This window comes from Protomyctophum bolini (assembly GCF_963924005.1).
Source record: "Protomyctophum bolini genome assembly, contig: SCAFFOLD_59, whole genome shotgun sequence".
NCBI lineage: Eukaryota > Metazoa > Chordata > Actinopteri > Myctophiformes > Myctophidae > Protomyctophum > Protomyctophum bolini.
The window spans coordinates 277,665-301,176 of record NW_027665443.1 but is presented as its reverse complement, the minus strand read 5'-3'; the positions used below and the strand labels follow the sequence as shown (position 1 = coordinate 301,176).

The following is a 23,512-nucleotide window of genomic DNA, read 5'->3' as shown; positions in this document are numbered from 1 at the left end:
TCCACGGCGTGCGTTTGTGTGTGTGTGTGTGTGTGTGGGGGGGGGGTTGGTCTGGAGGTACGGCAGCAGGTAACACAAAATGGAAGTCATGTAAACATGATCAACAAAACGCCGCCTTTTCGAGCGATTTACACTATGTATTTAGTGGCTACGAGTTTGTAGGTATGCTATTTTCCACAGCGACTCACAGTAAATAGTTTACATTCATTTCATCACGAACACGATTAAAAACAATACTGCTTACCGCGTTCTTCCTTCTTGACCACCACCACCTCCTCCTCCTGGCCTTCCTCTTGAGAGCTTTGCGAAGGCTGTGAATCATATTCGCTCTCCTCATAATCCCGGTGGGTCGTGGCACGACGCAGATGTACCCTGGAATACAGCCTTTCCAAAGAAATCCGATCATGGGGACTCTCAGGAGAACCCTCGGGAAAGTTGTTCTCCTCCGGCTCCTCCTCGCAGTCGGATAGTTCCGAATCTGTCTCCTGGGCTGGGGGTTGGGGTACGGGATCTGGCTGGGGTAGTACAGGATCCGGCTGTGGATCGGTACCAGGCACAGGGTCCGGCTCCGGCTTGACCACAGCAAACATTTCGTCCAGTGTTCTCTGCCCAGCGGGGACTGCAACAACACCGCATGCGCGACCGGGAGCTCCCGGGGCTGGGGTGTGAACGCCTCGGCCACCGCGACCACCTCGGCCGGGGGCTTTGCGTTTGGTCGCCGGTACCTTCCCCATGAATCCTTCTTACACTAGGCTACTACTACTACTACAGTCTACACTAACTAAAATAAAGATCTAAAACGGATAAGCTACTGCTACTGCTACTGCTGCTACTACTACTACTACTACTACTACTACTACTACTACTAAATAAAATGGAATATAAAATGGATAACTACTACTACTACAAGACTAAACTATATGGACTAAAGTAAACTATATGGCTAATCTAAAATAAATCTGTCTCAAACGGCAACTCACTCAAATCTAAATACAACTCTCAATACAACTCTCTCTAGCACATCTACTCACTATGGCGTCTCTCCCACTCTGCAAAAAGGTACGGGCGTTTCTCACACCTATTTTATCCTGTTTCCCTCTCAAACTCAAAACAACAGCTGTGGGTACTTGTGCTCGATTGGCTGTTGTCGGCGTATCTTTGAAGTCTGTGACATGAAACTAGGTCACAGGCTGGGGAAGGCTTTGAACTATTGTAATCAATAAAAACAATAAAAAGACGATAAAGGCGTCGTTGGCGGCTCTGGATTTCATTAAAACAACGATTAGTCAGTCCTTGGCGCGGATTGAGTTAATTATCAACAAAAATGTAAATCAGACATCTAACTAGGCAATCCCAGCGAGGACTGTGCAGGCACAGACCATGTGGGAACCTCCAGTAATATGAATTTATTTATCTATTCTTAATCGAAATAAGAATTAGATCATATTAGTTTAATTATCAAACAAAAATGTAAATCAGACATCTAACTAGGCAATCCTAGTGAGGACTGTGCAGGCACAGACCATGTGGGAACCTCCAGTAATATGAATTTATTTATCTATTCTTAATCAAATTAAGATTCAGATAATATTAGTTTAATTATCAAACAAACAATTATAACTAGGTAAATTAGGCGAGTGCTGTGGGAAACCAGCAGCACGCGGCCAACACCCAGTGTGTGGAGGAATCCCTTTAGCAACACTACTCTATGAGTGTTTGTAGCTAGCTTAATGTCAATTAGATACTTAACTGGGCAATCCCAGCGAGAGCTGTGTAGCCACAGAACGCATGGGAACCTCCAGTAACCAAAGTTCTTTCTCAAATGAAGTTATTTAGATTAATTCATTAATTAGATTAATCAAACTAAAATGTCAGACATTTAACTAGGCAATCCCAGCGAGGACTGTGCAGGCACAGACCATGTGGGAACCTCCAGTAATCTGAATGTATTTATCTATTCTTAATCAAATTAAGAATGAAATAATATTAGTTTATTTAACAAACAAACAATTATAACTAGGTAAACTAGGCAGGTGCTGTGGGAAACCAGCAGCACGCGGCCAACACCCAGTGTGTGGAGGAAGCCCTTTAACCCTCTAGCACCCAGAGTTGCTTTTTAGCAACAAATTTAATTTAATTAATTACTAAATTATTATAATTTTTTTCTGTTCTTTTTTCACCTAAACGTCATCAGTGATGTTCATTGCAATGCAGGTAGCGAGAAGTTCAAAAGAGGCCGGGTGTGGGCTGTCACGTGCTTATATATAGCCTACCGGGACGCACAGGCAGCCTACACGTCACATATGACTTTGTTTATATAAAGACTCGACCTGCGCGGAGCGCGAGAGGCATATTCACTATTGTTTACTGCCCACTGGCAGTCAGTAAGGAATGAAACATAACTACAAAAAGTACCAAGCAGTGTACAGTATGTGGCGTGTGTATCACACTGAGACAGCGAGAGTGAGCGTGCATGCAGTGCAGGGCTCTATACTGCTCTCTTCTCTCCGTTCTCACATGCACTCTGAAAAGTCTGACCACTGGAAAAGTTCTCTTGAACCCTGTTGGGACCTGTTGGGTAAGTAGTGTGTTATGGTGCTCAGCTGTGCCATGCATCAAAGCACAAACATATCATGCGCAGCAGGGCAACCATGGTCAGCAGCGTCCCTGAATGACTAGTGCATTTGGACTGGGACTTGAGGGCTTCTGACACTTTGAATGTGCCAGGGCCTTTAGTGTTGCTTTTCATGGGGATGTGTTGTATGTCTATGTGCAACATTGTGGTTGTGTAGCATAGCTCTGCTGTCGGGAAGAAACCACCCAACTCCAAAATGGTCATTTTTCAGTAAGTGAAAAATATATACATTTTTCAGGAAATTAAGAAAACCTTATATTTTGAAAACAAAGCAATACTGCCTCATCGATGTTGGTGGTGTGACTTTATATATTCTCAATTACTTGCATGAGAGGGGGAGAGGTGGTGGAGTTAGCTGTTTGAGTGTGAAGCAGTCTTTATTGAGCCGAGACATGGAGTGAGACCAAATGAACTGTGCTGAACATACATGCGCGCACACGCGCAAGCTCACTGCATGTGGAACACAACACACCACAGTCCGATACTAATACTAAAAGTATACGGTCAGAAATGTTCTCTGTTGCTGTCTCATCACAAACCTGTTTAGAAATGTTTTTTTACTTTAAACCTGAAGAAAAAAAAAACCTTAAATAAACCGAACAGGGAGTGCTGACAGTTACTGCCTCTGCTGTGGTGTGTGTGTGTGTGTGTGTGTGTGTGTGTGTGTGTGTGTGTGTGTGTGTGTGTGTTCGTGTTCTACCAGTCTAATGGAAGGCGTGAAGCACTTATCTTGTCTTCTGATCTTCACAGCTCGAGCAGCGTGTGGTCTCTTCATTCTTCATGCTCATCTGGATTTGGCTGGTTTGGCTGCACGGTTAGTGCAGGTAGTGACACTTTACTATATGGAGACTGTATGAACACAAACAGTGGAGCATCTTGAAATAAGTCTGCTTAACCCATTTGGACCTGAGATCAATTCTGACAGTTTTCTGAAAAACCCATGTTTCTATATCGGAGGTTCTCAAACATTTTCATGTCAAGGACCTCAAAGATAGCCTGATGAAGGCCGCATAGGCCAAAACGTTGCTGTTTCCCTATTAAAGTTGGTTCACTGCATTTGAAGACAGTGTGCGGGTGTTTGTTCCTTTTTCATTGTCGGGCACCGTACCCTCTCCTACGCACCTGTAGGTGTGCAAAAGCTTTGCTTTTTATGTCAAGGACCCCCAACAATATATGTAATAGACTTAGACTTAGATAGCATTTGATACAGACTTATAGCATGTTATGTAAACAGCATAAGTGCATTGTATGTAGTCATAGCACGTCATAGTACATAATGTATATCATAGTAGTATAGATGTATAGCTTATTTCATTATAGTTATTCCACTGTTACTTTCTTAGCTTACGCATGTTTCATGATAAATGTTTTTATGTGATGTATTCCCCATGCTTTTTGTTCTTGCTTAATGTAAGTCGCTCTGGATTAAGAGCGTCTGCTAAATGCCTAAATTGTAAATTGTAAATTGTAATAGGGAATGCAAGGCTGATGTCACGGTATAGCCCTACTGGCCTACCGGCGCGATTTTGACTGTGATGGCCTACATATTTGATCTGCATCAAGTGTATAAAGTTGGTGTTTGAGTGTTTAGTGTACAGTGTACAGTGCTATAGTGCTCGTTCAGTTCGCCAAAATGGGATTCATTAAGCCTACTTGAGTATAGGCTACTTGTTGTGTGAAATACAATTAGTAGGCTTCTCACCATAATGAATGAATTAATTTTATTTATATAGCACCTTTCCAAACATAAAGTTACAAAGTGCTTTACAGGTTAAAAACAACAATAGACATCAAGAACAACAGAAATAACAAAGCATAGAAACATAACAACAAACAGCAAGAAATGCTAAATAAATATATACGTACACATATACATGTATACATATACATACACACATGCCTGCATACATATACACAAATAAAACTGAAATTAAGAAAAGCATTTGGTATACAGGTGTGTTTTTAAAAGATGTTTAAAAGCGGGCACAGTCTCGGCTTGCCTGAGAGCCAAGGGGAGGGCATTCCAGAGCGATGGTGCGCGTGCCGCAAAAGCCCGGCCACCACGGGTGACAAGGTGAGTTCTGGGTGGGACAAGAAGGGCACCGTCAGCAGATCTGAGTCTGCGCACCGGCCTGTGGGGTGTTAGCATGTCTGTGATGTAGCTGGGGGCTAGTCCATGTAGGGCTTTGAAGGTGAGCCAGGGAGCCAATGTAGGGTAGCCAGGATTGGTGTGATATGCTCACGTTTTCTTGTGTTTGTGAGTAGCCGTGCTGCGGAGTTCTGCACCATTTGGAGGCGTGCTATATTTTTTTTGCTCATGCCGGAATAGACAGAGTTGCAATAATCTAATCGTGAGGATATGAAGGAGTGAATGACGGTCTCTAGGTCTGCATGTGATAGAACAAGGTCATAAAGGGGATGAAATAGATAATGGACTAACAACGTTTCACCACATTCCTCTCACTGCCGCCGCCTCCTCCAAGTGTGACCTCTCTCTCTCTCTCTCTCTCTCTCTCTCTCTCTCTCTCTCTCTCTCTCTATCTCTCTCTGTTATACGTTATGGGCCGATTCATACTGCAGTAGCCTACCACGATCCTGTTTCCGACACACACACACACACACACACACACACACACACACACACACACACACACACACTCTTGTGGTGTGTTTCCCCCTCTCCCTTCTTCCATAATATGGACATGTCCACGTGCGTTGTGCACAACTCGGTAGTTAATTTCAGTAGTTAATTTAACTCTGAGTCAGAGTAAAATGAACACACTTGTTTTTAGTTGTGTAAAATGAGATACTTTGGTACTTTTACTCAGGTACATTTTCAATTACATACTTTTACTTGTAACAGAGTAGCCTAGGGCTTGTAGATTTGACTACAGACCAATCAGTCTCTTGAACAATTACTTTATTGCTATAAGATTCTGGCAAATATAGGATTAAAAAGGTATTGGGTAGCATTATATCTTCTACATATAGGCATACAGTGTACCAGGTAGAGATATAGCAGATATAATATGCACAATGCGAGATGTGATTCCCCATATGAATAATGATGGAGAAGGTGCATGGTATAATCTTAAATATAGACAATTTAGGCCTGACATTGAAATAAAAACAATGTCTTCTAAAAGTTTTCTGAAATGCCTCATGTTTCTATATCAGTGGTTCTCAATATTTTATGTCAAGGACCCCAACAATTATGTTATTGGCCACCAACTCCCATCTGAACATATGTTGCTCCAGGAGAAGCAAAGACTTGAGTTAAAAACGTTCGCTCTGGAAGAATATACATTCTAAGATTTGCGCCACATTTTCACAATAAAAGAAATAGCAGATCTACAAGCTCGTAGCACGGCAGTCGGTGCCATGCTATGAGCTTGTAGAACTGCTATTTTTCAATAGCTAAAGGATTACATAATGCTTAAAACACCAAAAGGGTTTCCCGTCCAGAATGTTTTTTTTTTTTTTTTTTTTAATAAAGCATTTGATAGAGTTCAGCATTATTTCCTTTACAAAACAATGGAGAGATATGCGGGTTTGGGCCTATAGGCTCATTAAATGGATTCAGCTGCTGTATAGTAGTATTGCCAAGAGCTGTGTAAAGTGAAATGGAGTTCTGACTGACACTTTTCCTTTGGAAAGGTCAGTGAGACAAGGGTGCCCCCTGTCGGGCATCTTGTATAGTGTTTCCACAGCACCATTTATACTCCAGGACCTGGCTAAGATATGCACTTCCTTTAGCGGAGAGTATCTGTTCTTGGCTAATATAACCGCTGCGAACAACTTAGGAACTGTGAAAAATTCTCTATCCGTGGCGAAATACCCAAAAAATGACCACGCCCTTTTAAAAATAACCGCCACTTACAGGGCCGGATTTACCCTCCCAAGTGCCCCTGGGTTAGACAAAATTTCAGGGTCGCGTGGCCGGAAAAAAACTGGGGTATTTTGTTTGTTTTAATTTCGCTATAAAAGAGAGAGGCAGGCAGGCAAGACAGACAGACAGATCACTGTGCAATGTGTGCATGCACGGCAGGCTTTAGGGCTTTCGACAGCTACCCCACAACCAGGGGGGCAGTCAGACAGATATTTCGTGAAGCCACTAAGGAAATCGGGACTTCCTGACTGCCGTGCTACGAGCTTGTATGGTTTAAGTCCATCATAAGCCCCATACCAAAGTCACAAAAAAATGACCCTAGAATTCCCCTTAACTATAGGGGCATTAGTTTGATGAGCACAGTTTATAAACTGTACTCATCTTTACTTAATGAGAGATTGATATATATATAGATAGAATAGATTGAAGTACACAAATCAACATTATGCATGTTTTATTGATTTCCAGAAAGCTTTTGATTTTGTTAATAGAGACCTTCCGCCTGATAGAGACCTATCAGGCAGTTATGTCATTGTACAGCGCACCACAAGCTTGTGTAAACTAAGGTAAATGATGCTTGTATACCAACTGGTTTCCCACTCCGTCAGGGGTGAAGCAGCAAGGGGACGCTTTGTCCCCTACCCTGTTTGCTGTATTTATTAATGATCTGGCCAATCAAATCAAAACACTTAATTGTGGTGTCAAATGTGGAAGCGAACAGGTCAGCATTTTAAGATGATATTATTTTAGTAGCAGACAGTAGCTAAAACCAAGAACCTGAGGGATATTGGTTTCTCTACCTACTCCAAACTATACCAGGCTTGTGTACATATGTACAGTGTTGGATTATGTAGCAGGAGTGTGGGGATTTTTAAACAATACCCTAAAAGTGAGACCGTGCATAATAGAGCATTTGCGATACTTCCTGGGGGTGCACAAATTCACGCCAACCCTGGCTATCCTGGGAGATACATAGGGTGGGAACCCAATGAGGTACGGTGGAGTGTGCAGATGGTACGTCTGTGGAACAGAATACTGGGGTTGAACTCTAATATAATTGTAAGAAAGATTCTTGAGTGGGATACTTTGATCAAGGGCGCATGGGCTATGGACATGTATGATATTCTTTCAAGAGCTGGTTATGAAGACCATTATCGTAACAAAGAACAAGTAGCCTACGGTAATGCTAAGGTAATAAAATACATTATTTTTCTAAATGTAAATGATAGACGGGCACTGGATATATGGTGTAAACCAAAGCTCAGCACATACTGTGAGATAAAACATGTCTATGATACAGAAAACTATATGTAGCCTACTGTATAATCTGTCAAAAAAAGAAACGATCCTTATGTGCCCAAATTAGAGCTGCCAGGTTGGTCTGCATATTGAGACAGGTATATATGTAGGCACGGCTGAGGAGGATAGAGTGTGATCTAAAGGAAATTGAAAATGAAATGCATTTAGTTTTTTATTGTCCATTCTACAACTATATTAGGGAGAGACTTTTTAATAAGATAGATCCAAATCATGAATTCATATGGTTGGAGGACTTCGAGAAACTGAAACGCCTTTTCATTTGCCTCATTCCTTGAAAAGGCCTGGTCAATGAGGAGGAGGGCCTTCTACATGTAAAATGGCCTTGTTTATTTCTTTTCATTTTTGTTCAAATATGTATTCATGTATATAATAATGCATCTCGGAATATGAACAGGAAGGACTGTAATGTCAGTTGTTTTGAATGAACTTCGTTAAATGTGTCATATAATCCCATATATGGGCCAAAGTGGCATGACACGAAAATGTATATTTCATTCATTCATTATATATATAAATGCGCCACGTCTCTGTGTGTGTGCGTGCGTACAGTATGTGTGTGTGTGTGTGTGTGTGTGTGTGTGTAAATATTTATTTATGTAAATACATTTTTATTTTGTCCAATGATGATAGATAATGTTAATGTAACGGGTCCCAAGCTGGTTGGGTACCACATTCCACAATATTGGTTGAGTAGTCTGAAAAACGGAACAAATGGTCACCGAAATGAAGACACAGAACTTTTCTCTTTCGTTCCTAGTTTTCCTCTCATTTATTCACTAATCAATGAATCAAATATAATTCACTTCACAATACAAAACAATAAATCAAACATTCAATAAAACATTTCCCAATACTGCAATAATCCCAGAGGAAAAATTTGCTTCTCGTTTTAATCTCAGATGCTTCTCACGAGAAACCAGCTTTTATTTCTCAGCTCAGCTCCTAACTTGAATACTAGGAGCTACAGAGAGACATAGGCGAATATACATTAGAGCTGTATTTGAGAGATAAATGAGACATATGCGAGATACATTAAGAGCTGTATTTGAGAGATAAATGAGACATAGGTGAGATACATTAAGAGCTGTATTTGAGAAATAAATGAGACATAGGCGAGATACATGAAGAGCTGTATTTGAGAGATAAATGAGACATAGACGAGATACATTAAGAGCTGTATTTGAGAGATAAATGAGACATAGATGGATGGATGGATGGATACCATTCTCACTTTGAGCTTTAAAGGAGATACAGTGAACATTAATAGATATAAAATCATTAATTTCCTTTTTTAATAAAAAAAAACAGCTTCACCAATAATGCAGTGGTCAAGGTCAATTATAATGTAGATCATCAAAAGGCCCGTTATTTTGTCACCATGTGATGAGATTTAGGCTCACACCCAAAACTAAAGCATGTTCTGTTTTTGTTGGATAAGATTTTGTCTACAATAATTATTTACATTCTCCAATTGTGTAGAATTGTAAATGAAGTAATGCAGATGTTTAACAATAATGTAACTCTTGAAAGCGTGAAATGAAACCAAATGGACCTGTACGCTTTCAAGAGTTAAAGATCTATAAGGGTCCATTTGATTACCAACTCTTAGGTAGTAGTCCATTTGATTACCAACTCTTAGTAGGTCCATGAGGTAGACTGGTAGAGCAAAATAAAAGGTCAAGTCCCTTGTCCCTGGTATAATCCATAGGTTCAAAGGAGAGCCAAGTCACTTGCCCCAGGCTGGTATAATCCACATGTGGGTTCAGGAAAGAGCAAAGGTCTGAGACCAGCCTGATGACACCGCCTGTCATCAGGCTGCCGAACAAGAACGGTGTTCTGCCAATCACACTACTTGCTGTATGCTGGTCTTTTCTTGGTTAGTGCAGGCGTGACACCGCCTGATCGAAGGGGCATGGGCATCGATGAGAATGGGCGCACTTTCTGCTGTCTCCTGAAGTCCACGATTGTTTCCTTAGTCTTGTTGACGTTGAGGGCGAGGTTGCTCTTCCGGAACCAGAGTGGCAGTGTGTTGATCTCACCCTGGAGCGGCTTCAGCAAGATATGAACCTGATGAGATCATAGAAAAAATATAATATACGATATACCTCAAGTAGTATTTTTCTGGACATTCATTTCACTGCAAAGGTAGAATTTAATTGCTGATCTGTTTCATTCATTACTCGAAATCTAATAGTGACCAATGCCAAGAAAACACACAAATACTCCTAACAGTGAGTGCAAGCTATCGAAAATATAGCCAGCAGCCTCATTTTATCTACTAAGTCAAAACCCCATGCATTGATTACAGGTTGTATAATAATAGCCTATAATTTATAAAATGTGTATAGCCTGCTAAGATTGCGCATTTCATGATTCTGAATCCATTTCAAGCATTCTTTTTGCACAAAATACAAAATGTGCTGACCTCATCACATTTGTATGACGTCTATGGCTGTTTTTTCGTGCAAAACTAATGCTTGGAATAGATTCAGAATCACGAAAGCCCCCTAGTTTGACATGTCACATGCTACTTAAAGCATAAGGAAAGTTTGAAATGTTTGCCTGCCATAGGATGTTAATGAAAACAAAGATTGTCCAATAGTGACAGCCGGTCAGCAAGTGGATTCATGAATATATGTATACAGTATAGACAATATTTTAGGCCAATAACAGCCAATAAAAAAATAATATACCAAATGTCCCACTTGAAACAAAAGAAGCCTGTCGGCTGACGGACTACATGTCTTCTTAACCCAAATTTATTTGCAAGACCACGGGTCGTGTTGAACATTGCAGATCTACAAGCTCACAACGTGTCCAGTATGACGCTTTGTGAGCTTGAAGATCTCCTAATTTCAACGCGCACCGAGTAGCAAAGCAGAGCACTTACATCGATCGAGCTTTAGGCTCTGTCGAATGACAAATAGAATTTACATTATGCTTCCCCATGCCCAGCCCACCCCGGCTTGGTTTGAATGAGTATAAAGCATACGTACAGTATATACACACCACACACACACACACACACACACACACACACACAGAACACCAACCTTCATCACATACCTGTACCCCCATAAACAAACACACCACACCCCTATTCCTGTTCCCGTTCACATACCGGCTATAATGGACTTTAATGATATTTGGAGCAGTTGCAGTTGTGAAATGTTCATTAGCTTAACCACTTAAACCCCCTATTCTTAATAAAAATGGAGCTGAGGTTGCAACTGTCTACATGGAATGTCTTTGTCGAAAATGGCTGATCTGCAAGCTCACACCATGTCATGTTGCGGCATGTTGTATGTGAGCTTGTGGATCTACTATTCTTGGCCAACGCTCCTCTTAGAATAGGGATGCTGGGGTTCAAGTGGTTACATTTTTATTTTATCAATCAGTCGTTTTAGTCATAGGAATTTACTAGCTTTATTTCTAGTTTTAGTATTGGTTATAGTTTTTTCAGATATCATAAGTTGAGCCTTGATTCATAGACGGATGAGAGAATGCATGATGTCAGATGAGGATGGGAAAAACTAAAACACACGATTACGTCATGTTAGTTATGTTTTTGATTGGAATGAGTGTTGACCAGGGCCATTTGCAAAGGCAAGCTAGACACATGCCAATGTTCTGTCATTAGCAATACTGATGCTGTACCTTGAGATAGCTGTAGGTGCACATGTGATGAGCCAACTAATCTGCAACATTGTCTGCGTCTGAAATGATGCTGCTGTAAACTGCAGTTTAACAATCCAAACTTATACAAACTACAAAGGCGTTGTTCTCTCACCCAGGAGTCTCATGACATTCTGGTGGTCGAACTCCTTCATGCAGGCTGCTTCCCGGAGGAAGTCCTCCATCTCGGTGAGCGTGAAAATGGCAACTGGAGAGGAGAGGAGTTGTTTTACATACTAGTTGATATCTAACAGGAATATCATACAATTGCTATTTGTCTTATATGGACATGTGTTAAAAGGAAGAATTTCTGAAAGACATATTGAGAACTAAAAATTGCAGAATTTCTTGAACTGGTATTTATAGTATGCTTTCAAATGTTGTATATAGTGTAACAATCCTCATTGTTATGGAGTACTTACTCTTCATGGTTTTCATGGTGACTTTGAGCATAGCTTCTTCGTGGGTCAACAGTCCCTTCATGACGGAGCCAAATTATCCTGCAAACAAAAAGCAAACACAAAAATGTTTCAGACACTTCCTGCCTGGCACACTCTAAATCAACCGGTTCTTGTTGTGCATTGGGTGCTTTTTATGTTTACCAGAAAACATACCATGTTCACTTGTCATGTGTGCAATCACCATGTCACACCTTCTGCTATCCGTTAGGCTTTTCGTCCGAGCATACTCTGTAATGATCGTCTCTCCTCCAGGTATGTCCCCCAGAAAGTATTAAATCATCTAAGTTGGAGGGAAATAAGGGGGATAGACAGTAATATGTTAAACACTGGCCACACAGGCCACCAAGCCCCTAAATTTAATGTCAAAGTATATTTAAAGTGACCAAAATGTAAACCATGACGTGATAATTACACACACTTATATTATTTGACAATTTGACCAATGTTTCACCAGTTTTTATAGTATAGTATAATTTGTTGATGACTTTTGATGCAGTAGTTTATTACTCTTTCTTTGAGGTATTACAAGTGTTGAAAGTCCTAATAAATGGTCACTTCACTGTCATAGGTGGGGTCCCCACCCACAGGTTGAGAACCACTGGCATAGGGCATGCCAAAATGTTTCACTTACCACACAATGCACAATCATAATGAATGGATTTCTGCCGGTCTAATATCTGCATATATTTGTGCAAATGGTGCGTTACAATTAGAAACTAAATATATAAAAGCACTTTCTACTGTACATGTAGGCCAGTGGTTCCCAAACATTTTCATGTCATGGACCCCCCCAAAATGACAGCCCCCATACCCCCATTTTAAAAGATATGCCAGGGCTATGCCACGGCTCTAGCAGAGGTTTTCAACCATTTTTATTTCAAGGACCCCCAATTTGACATGCATTTGTCTACGGACCCCCATTTAATAGCATTTCTATCTCTTAGACCCCCAGTTAAATTAACACCAATGTTAATTTAACTCTGAAAGTGTATTACAAATGGACCCTAAATGCAATGAACCATGCAATTGGACCGAGAGGCTAAATGTAATCAAATGGTGAATAAAGTGGTCCTTCATATGAAAAGGGTTGAAAACCACTGATGTAATTAACAAACCAGCATATGTACTGCAGGGTTAGTGCATTACTTGAGTTGCATAATATGGCTGTGCTAAGTAAAACGTTTTTTATCCAAATGCTTAAAGTGCAGTAAATGACCATAGAAATATGCACAAGGTTTTTCCAATCAAAAATACTGTTCCTCAAAAATCGTTCTAAACACATAATCCTAAAATAAAGAATGATTTGAGGCCAAAAAGTCTACCTTCATTGCAACAGAAATAACCACCGGATTAAACTTGACCACAAAACCCCTCAAATTAACACAGACTCACCAAAAACGATCTCAAATTAAAATAATAACTTCACCAACAACACTAGTGCAGTGTATGACTGTTTAGTGAAGTACAAACCTGTTCAAATAGGACGACGATGTCCCCCATCTAATGTTAGCTAAACGCTAACGTTAGCATATTGCTAACAGTGCTGCAACTTCATAGTAATAGTATAATAATGATGCACCTCGCGGTTGTTAACATATTTCCCTTAATGTGGGTCTTTATATAGTTCTCGTTCTGTAACATACCTTTTCGCTACAGCCTGAAGGGGTTTATTCCATTTAGTTCGGACGTTAACTTGTGTTGTTTCTTCTACAATCTTCTCCTGCAGTGTTTCTCCTGTCCTGTGAGTGCTTTTCATTTCAAAATTCAAATGCTCAGTCCGTTGGTGACGTCAGACGCTCTGGGTGATATTTCCCTTTCCGGTTTGTTGTCCAATGGCGTTCGAGATTCGGTCCATAGAGGCGGGCCAATTGCCGGACGAGATAGTTTTATTATATATTATTAAATCAAAATGCATATGCCTACAGGTCCTAAGCCTAATTCACCGTTTTAATTTATTCCAAAATGTTAAAAATATAATAAAAATAAAGGTATGCTTTCGAAATTGGTTATTTCAGCATGCAGAACAATATCTGACCTAAAGCTGTTTTTTTTCCACATGACTGGATTACATTTGTAGCATTTCTAGAAAAAAATGTTTTTCATTTATAAAATATAAATATAAAATCAAATATGAAATATAAAATGGGGGGGGGGGGGGAAATCACACATGTGTGAAGTGAGGGGCGCTCTGTTATTCATCATACATCCTCTGAGTCTCATTCTGGCCAATCACAATTTGCGTCCTCACTTAAGATATAAATATAAAATCTAATATGAAATATAAAATGGGGGTGAGAGAGAAATCACACATGTGTGAAATGAGGGGCGCTCTGTTATAATCATATGTCATCATACATCCTCTGTGTCTCATTCTGGCCAATCACAATTTGCGTCCTCACTTTTTTCTTCAATGTTTGTGTTTACACAGACCTTGAAAAGAAAAAAATATATATATTTATTTTATGCCCATATATAAAGATCTCCTATCTGTCAGTTCTTGTACCTTTTATGTCCATGGAGAGCCCATATTGTCATGCCCTGCATAGATGTGCTGTAGTGGGAGATATGATGTCGTTATTGTGACTGTAGGTCACAGATTACTATGAAAACCTGCAAAACATGTCAGTCAGTCTGTCCGTCTGTCTGTCACACTTTGTGACACACTCCATATATGGCCTTCAGTCTGTCACGCCTCGTGACACGCAGTCGTTCCATATATGGCCGTCTCCATATATGAATGAAGATCACGACACTCACCTCATCAAACCCTGGATAGCCATACAGCCATACTCCATATATGGAGCTGACCTGTTCTGACATTCCATATCGTCACCTTATTAAACTTTGCCGAAAATTTGTTTTTGGCCTAAATCACCTCCTGGTGATGCTGGCCACCTCTGGTAAAATCACCCAAGCCCTAACGTAAAAGGCCTTCCTGTTACACCCTATTAAAACAATGGCCTATGTCAAGAGGGAGCCATTATATTTTGCCTAAGTCATAATAAAATGTGACTTAGGCCATTTTAACACACCTTTCAAAATGGGAGTGAATAGGACTGAATGGGAGGTACTGTTACTATGGGACTGATAGGATGGGAGTGAATGGGACTGAATGGGAGTGAAAGGGAGGTACTGTTACAATGGGACTGATACTATGGGAGTGCATGGGACTGAATGGAGTGAATGGGAGGCACTGTTACTATGGGACTGATACTATGGGAGTGCATGGGACTGAATGGAGTGAATGGGAGGTATTGTTACTATGGGACTGATACTATGGGAGTGCATGGGACTGAATGGAGTGAATGGGAGGTATTGTTACTATGGGAGTGCATGGGACTGAATTGAGGGGTATGATGTTGAGAGACCCGAAACCCCGTTGACCTCAGGATACATCACTGAGGATACGTCCCCAGGTGCATCCATGCAATGTTTTTTAGGTATAGTTCTTCTATTTATAGTGACTCATAGGAATAGACTATGTGACAACCAGGTATAGTCTGGTGACCACCGGAGAGACGGTTGACAGCCGGAATGTAGACGGCACCAGGGTGAGCAGTATGGGTCAGCGCCCCAGCATGTGTCCTCCGTGAGGAGGAAGCCCAACAACCCTCGGTGAGGCCTTTGGAAGGGCCATGCAAGCAGCAAGTGGAACCGCAGCACCATGACCCTGCAGAACCATTTCCCACCACTCCTGAATGAACTGTCTGGTGCTGGGACTCTGGTGCAACGCACAGGTCCTCGCTCTACTCCTGGTGAGAGCAGGAGTGGACCTGGTGAGACGTAGGAGGGGCCTGGCCAGAAGACAACCCACAGAGCCTAGTCCCTCCATGTGCCAGAAGTGTACCTCCCAGCCCTGGCAGAGTAGTTCTGGAATAGTTCCAACGGATTGTGTGATCCTGGTTTTTCCCAGTGGGACTGATTGAGGGTAGCTACTGGGACGTAAGTCGGGACTTGATCACTCCTGGCTGGGTCGCCTGAGTGAGGGGTATATGATGTTGAGAGACCCGAAACCCCGTTGACCTCAGGATACATCACTGAGGATACGTCCCAGGTGCATGCATCCATGCAATGTTTTTTTTGTTATGGGACTGATACTATGGGAGTGAATGGGACTGAAAGGGAGGTACTGTTACTATGGGACTGATACTATGGGAGTGAATGGGACTGAAAGGGAGGTACTGTTACTATGGGACTGATACTATGGGAGTGCATGGGACTGAATGGGAGTGAATGGGAGGTATTGTTACTATGGGACTGATACTATGGGAGTGAATGGGACTGAATGGGAATGAATGGGAGTGAATGGGAGGGAATGGGCATTCCCAGACCTGTTGTTTCAGCGTGAACTCGCCCTTTAGGTTAGTACTAGAGGCCGGGCCGCTATGCGGCCCAGCTTTCCTCTGGGCTGGCGCCTATCTGAGTCTTATGCGATTTGATCGATCTCAGTATTAAAGAGCTCTAAATGAGATTATGTTGAGCTCTCACTCTGAGCTATATTTGAGATGCAACAATTCTGCTATACTGAGCAACATTAAGCCATTTTTTAGATCTCCTGTATAGCTCATCAGAGCTCCATCTGAGACATACTGAGTCTATTTCTCAGGAGAAAACAAATGAGAAACATACATTTGAGATGCAAAAATGCTGCCACATTGAGCAACATTTAAGCCATTTTTGAGATCTCCTGTATGGCTCATCAGAGGTTCCATCTGAGACATACTGAGTCTATTTCTCAGAAAAAGTGAGAAACAGGAGCCATAAGCTGATATCTCCTTTTTGCCTCATATTGATCTCATTTATGGCTTAAGAAACAAACGAGCCAGAGATGAGATCTCAAACTTGGATTATGCTTTCCTCTGGGACGGGTAAGGAAGTTTGCAGATAGAAAGGCGATGTGATGTAGTTATAATTATTATATTATATTACTTATCATTGATTAAAAATAAGTGTTTATCTACAGAACAGAGACTGAAACACTGCTGATTGAATTACTACTTTATTAGCTAACCCTAACCCAGGAATGCATGGAGGGGGCAGGTCACTGTTATTTACAGCCCCCCACCCAACATTTTAATCGTAAATGTGTGATACTATATATGTGACACAGGCCAGCACTTTGGTCCTCAACTCGATTTTTACAGATTACAGATTATTACAGATTATTAAAGTACAGAATGTAAGCTTTCATGTGATGTATCATTCAATGAAATTGGACAATAATTTAAGGAGATATGACCATCTAAAACTTGTTGAAACAGATAACGGATTGTTGTATATTTTATACCATCCAGGAGAGTAAATGTGCAACGCCAGACAGGATTCGATGTTCCATGAGTAGTTTATTCAGAGTACAGCACAGCAGTGAAGCGTAGCATAAGCTCACCTCCGACGGCGAATGCCGTCGGAGAGAATGACCCCCTTTACAATGAAAACCAATGGCCTTAAAACAGAGTCACAAATACACATTGTCCCAGACTGGCATTGGCCCCTCCCAGGAAGGTAAATCACTGTAGCCCTTGATCAATTGTTCTTATCGCATGTCAAATTCTTTAGGTGTGACCCAGGATCCGACTTTAAACATGTAAACAGGCCACCAACACCTTGACTCTACATAACAAAGACAGGCCTCTGAGAGAACTGCCTTGCATCTAGTGACAGTTGACTTATTTAGCATGTCCTTAGCATAGTGACCAAATAGTGTATAGTGGAACATTTCTTTAACAAACATGAGATTTTATATGAATTATTGATCCTAGATACGACATTCCCCCCTTTCAGCAGACTCACCGTCTGCTGAATACAAAATGTGGAACAATAATTCCCTTACACCCCCCTTGACCCTCAGCTTGACAATACACATTCAAGAAACCAAAAAATAACAGCATTACAGTACAGAACTTCCCAAAAATGGTTTTCAAACAGACATCCATATGTGTATGAATAATGGGGAAATGATTAGTACAGTTAACTGACATTAAACAATACATATGCCGCTTTCAGCTCCATTTTACAGGAGCACTTTTTTGATATGTAATAACCTACATGATTTTACTACTAAACTCTGCTATTCCAATACACAATGTCAGCTAAGTCCCGGACTTACCTCTGACCAAGATCACCCAGTGGTGACCCAAACATTGACGCGCCAGAGTCTAACAATAATAACACATATCTCTTCATATCCCTAGGAAAATACCTCATTGATTCAATTAGGCTAAATGACTCAACTTATCTAATTATACGACAAACACATACCAACATGAGGCCTATTATAATTCATGCTGAAAACAAACTTGACGCACAATTTGTAATCGGAGCGAAGGAAAGTTCGTCTCCCCTCCGAATTGGACAAAGGAAAGTTCTTCATGTATGCTGCTCTTTCCTAGTTTACCTCGAAATGTTCGCTTAGCTGCACGGATCAAAGTTCGAGAGTCTGCACTGCTGTTTTTTCGCTGTCCTCGTCATCATCATCTTCTCTCCCCCCTCCCAACTCTGTTCACAACAGAGATGGGACGAAAAGAAAAGCAAACACCGTCATCACAGACCCCTCGAGCAGGTCCGCGAAGGCCTCAGCTTAGGTCGGTCAATCAGCCACTGCTGCGCCGTGCTGCGTCTCACTGCTCCCCGTCGTCCTCCGCCAGTGCGCTGATGCAAAGATGCAGGTCTCCGCCACCCGCAGCCGCTCCCCGTCACCCCGCTGTCGATGCAACCGCTTCCGTCCATCTCCTCGCAGGGCAGAGCCGTGACTCAGTCCGTAGTTGGTTAAGGCCTCCACCTCCACGTAGACGCACTGAACGTCGGATCACGCTTCTCCACCGTCGCTCCCAAAAACTCCCCTCCCTCTTCGCAGGTCCGTTTTTATTGTGCCGTAGAATTATCCACGCCATCAAAACCACATCGGGCGCCACTTATGTTGTATATTTTATACCATCCAGGAGAGTAAATGTGCAACGCCAGACAGGATTCGATGTTCCATGAGTAGTTTATTCAGAGTACAGCACAGCAGTGAAGCGTAGCATAAGCTCACCTCCGACGGCGAGAATGACCCCCTTTACAATGAAAACCAATGGCCTTAAAACAGAGTCACAAATACACATTGTCCCAGACTGGCATTGGCCCCTCCCAGGAAGTTAAATCACTGAAGCCCTTGATCAATTGTTCTTATCGCATGTCAAATTATTTAGGTGTGACCCAGGATCCGACTTTAAACATGTAAACAGGCCACCAACACCTTGACTCTACATAACAAAGACAGGCCTCTGAGAGAACTGCCTTGCATCTAGTGACAGTTGACTTATTTAGCATGTCCTTAGCATAGTGACCAAATAGTGTATAGTGGAACATTTCTTTAACAAACATGAGATTTTATATGAATTATTGATCCTAGATACGACAGGATACAGATGCAAAGTAGTTAATTTGGCCTGCAAAGATTCATCAGAATTTAGCACCTCTGGAATGGGTGTGACAATAGATGCTTGTCCACACCTCTAATGTCTTGCATAATCACTCCCCCACCCACTAACCACTCCCCCACTAGGTTACCTGTCAATGACAGTTGAGTGGACACTTAGGTGTCACTTAGGTGGGACACTTAAGTACATGTTGTTTTACTTGAGTTAAAATAAAGAAATGTAGGACTGAAGTTGTTTAGTGTATGTTTTGTAATAATACAATCTAAAAAGTAACTAGTAGGCTGACATCTCCTGGTACATCCCTCGCTCTTTCCAAACAAGTGCCAGGTGGTCGAGTTGCTCTTGATGTTTTGCTGCCGTCTGTGCGTCGTCGAGGTTGACACGGTTCAGCTGGAAGTTGTTTTTGTGGCATTGCCAACACAAATCTGTCCTGGGTTTGATGCTTGTTATCTGAGGGAGGATCGCTTTCCACAGCCTTCTGAAGCAGCTCAAACTAACAACACGTTGCCCTGCAAAGAAAAGAGTAAAGACACAAACATTTTTTATGATTTTTCAAAAATAGCAGATCTACAAGATTGTAGGGTGGCACTTGGTACTGTGCTATGCTATACTCACTTCACACGGGTGTGATTATTTAGCATACATTTACAAATTATGATTAAAAAAATAGCTGAACTACAAGCTACAATGACAAAATGTAACAAGCATTTGTTGTAAGTGTTGTAATGCGAATAAAACAAATAAAACAATTACATACCATCTTCCATGGCAGCCTTGTAGAGACGCCACACTGAGGCTTTGGTTACATCACTTGAAAGCAACTTCAAACTGTAGTCTCTGTGTCCAGGGTGTCGTCCAGGCAGAGAGATGGCATGGATTTCTGCATAGTTTGTGATGAATGTCAAGACCCGTTTTATGTCATCACTAGACAGAAACTTCTTATGTGTTCTGGGACCTTTCTTCATCTGGCGTGAAGATATACCATTCTCCTTGTAGTGTTTCACAAGGGCTTGGATAAGGTTTTTGCTGATCCTGGACAAAACGACATAAACACTTTGTTACAAACTAACCCAACAAAATAATCGTAGGCAATACGCAAATGCCTATAGTACAGTATAAAGCCTGGTTTCTATTTACTGTGCAAGGCTACATCCGTTCTAAAGCCCGCCCATTGTATCCGCTAATAATGTCCACGCATACATACACGCACACAAACTGTTTCCGTATCCTCTCCATACCGGATGTTTTACTACTACTACTGGTTAACAGCAGTATTATTTAACAGGGCACATAGTGATCCTCCCTCCGCACAGAGTTGAGCAGCGCCTACTGCCACATAGTGAACCATACATACTGGCGTTATTCACACACACACACACACACACACACACACACACACAATGTTACAGTAACAATACATAAGTATCAATAGCATAGATTAGACTGTAACTCACCCATAGACAAAGAGAAATGTAGCACGGCAAACCACGACGGTGTTAACCATGTACGTGGAGCGGATGATCTTTCGCTTCCCGTTGAGTTGCTTTGTGCTTTGTGCAATACTCTGTATTTTGGCTGTCTTTAGATACAATGTTGACAGCAGACACCTTTGCACATATTTTTTTTGTCTGTGTGTGTTTTCAGAAATGAACAACCGTTTGCTGCCAGCTACAACATTCTGCGAACGAGTCATCCGTCAAAGGATTATCGATAAACAAGAAATCCTGAAAATGGACCAACTAAGGAAGATGTTTGCCACACAGTACAATGAAATCTACACAGTAAATTGTGCCAAGAGCTTATGTTTCATACATATAATGTTGTAGCCAAAAAGCTTTTTGTTTATTTTGTTTTGTTTATTTAAACTACTTAATGATGAAATTAATGTGTCCTTCATTACGATGACGTCATGGCTGTCAGTCAGAATGGTGGGTGGTTGTCATAGAAACACTCATTACCTGTCAGTGTGATGGCACTCAGGTGCGACAGGGGAAGACGACACAGTTTTCGACCGTGCGTGGTCGACAGGTTCAGTTGTTTGTTAGTTTAAAGTTTATACAGTTTATTTACATTTTAATACTACTGCATGAAAGAAAGTGGATATCAATAAATGGATTAACATATCCGAAAGTAACAAAACCCTCTGGACATTCAATTAATAATTGCACGTGTCAAACTCAGTAGAACCCAGTTGCCCTGCTGTTTAGCCAGTTGTACAGGCTTCACATAGAAAATGTCTCAACCTACTGTGTAATGAAAGGTAGAAAAGAAAATCAGGGCACCTTGGACCAACATGGCAGAAAATCTATCAAAATGTTACCATGCCCCCTAAATTGAAATAATGCAAAAAATGGACAAGACTAAAAACTAAAGTAGTAGAGGTCAGAATTATTACAACAAATGGTATGAAACATTTAATTATTTATTTACAAGTGGGTCACAGCAAAGCCAAGAAAATATATGAAAATTTAAAATACAAAATAACATACAAATGCATCACAATAAAACTTTCTAATAATTGTTGAACAAAACAAGTAGTAGGTAACATGTTGGGTTACTCATCCCTATCACTTTCATCAGAGTCATCATCCCATGTACCTCTTTCTTGTGTTTCCTTTGACACATTTTCACAGTCCTGGCAGTGACATAAATCAGTGCAAAACAGTTTTGCAGACATACATGAACATCTTTCAGTCTCACATTTGCTTTTTTTGCAATTACAGTGGACTACCTGCAACACACTATCCGGTGCAGGATTTCTAGTCATCCAGTTTACTGTTAACTCCCCATCCTCCATGCCCCAGCCATTGCCAATTGGTGAAGGAGCACACATCCTACTAGTCAGAGAACGTCTCATCACTGCTGCTTGGTAGTTTGCCCTTTTGCAATGTTGGTGCAGAGCATCACTTGTTGGTAGTCGGGGGCCCCGGGGATATTTTGGTTCAGATTCTCGCAAATTCGCCAAATTTGGCACAGATGTTGTCCATACCGTACTTAATCATTTTAAGATGGGTGCCAAGATTGGCGCCCCATGGTACTGCCATATTGCGCAATCCAATATGGCTGCCACCCGAAAAAAACGGAAAGTCATAGAATCATAAATGATACAACTTATTAGGGGGTTTCTGGGTCGTATAATCTGATTCTGGTGTTGTTTTAATCATTTGAGGTCAAGATTACCCCTCAAGGTCAAGTTTACTCATCAAAGTTAGTATATAAAGGTAATATTGGGGTAAAATCCAATATTTCTGGTGCGCCATGCCAGATGCTACCTCCAAAAAGTATTTTTTTTCCCATTATAAGTTGTAGTTGTATATGTATCAATGTTTCACAACTCAAAACAGTAGATTGTTTATTATAAACAACAAACTAATACAAGTCCAACTTCAACAACAGTAAACAACAGTAGGGGGCAATGTAATCAAAATAGTTACTCCGTAAAACTTGCTAAAATCAAAAAGTTAGATCACAATGTTGTCTTTCACATTCTTTGTGTCTCCATCCCTTGCAAGGTGTGGAGTTACTGGCTGTCATCTTCATTATTAAGGCACCCACCTTCGCATTTGCAGAGGATTGTGCATCGGACACCGATACGGTGGCATTTGCACCTTCCCATGCATCCCTTGAGGCAGCCACAGCGCACAAGAAGGTCACATGCTGCTGATGCATCACTAAGAGTGGTCCACAGTGGTTGCCATGTGCCAGTGCCATCTTTGTGCCAGCCCCACTCACTGAAGTCAGGAATTTCCTGCTGGACCGAGGTTGCCTGATTCCACCGAGAGCCACCAAGAGAGCCACCGAGAGAGAGCACCGAGAGCCACCGAGCCTGGCGGACAGAGGGTCTCTGCGATCTGGGACAAAGTCTGACATTCTTCAATGCCTCAATGCTAGCACAGGTCATGCAGCTTCTGCCAAACAAGCTACCGTTGTGGTGTTGGATATGGCAGCAGTCATCCACATGGTGCGCCCCACAACAGCAAAGACATTCAGCGAGTATGTCTTGCTCAACATTACACCATTTCTGGAGGCCCAAATGACAACTAGTACCCAACGCATTGATGCTGTATGGGACAACTACCCAGAGGAAAATAACCTAAAATATCTTACACAGAAA

The 23,512-nt window shown here is 41.4% G+C and overlaps 1 long non-coding RNA gene across 1 annotated transcript; it reads right to left on the bottom strand.

The window, feature by feature from the left end:
• Window positions 1-11,641: 11,641 nt before the first annotated feature.
• Window positions 11,642-13,706, bottom strand: LOC308312284. The gene is made up of 4 exons (XR_013963767.1): window positions 13,624-13,706; window positions 12,134-12,260; window positions 11,942-12,019; window positions 11,642-11,727 (listed from the first exon to the last, which is right to left on the bottom strand). It is a non-coding gene; the product is annotated as an uncharacterized lncRNA (long non-coding RNA).
• Window positions 13,707-23,512: the final 9,806 nt, after the last annotated feature.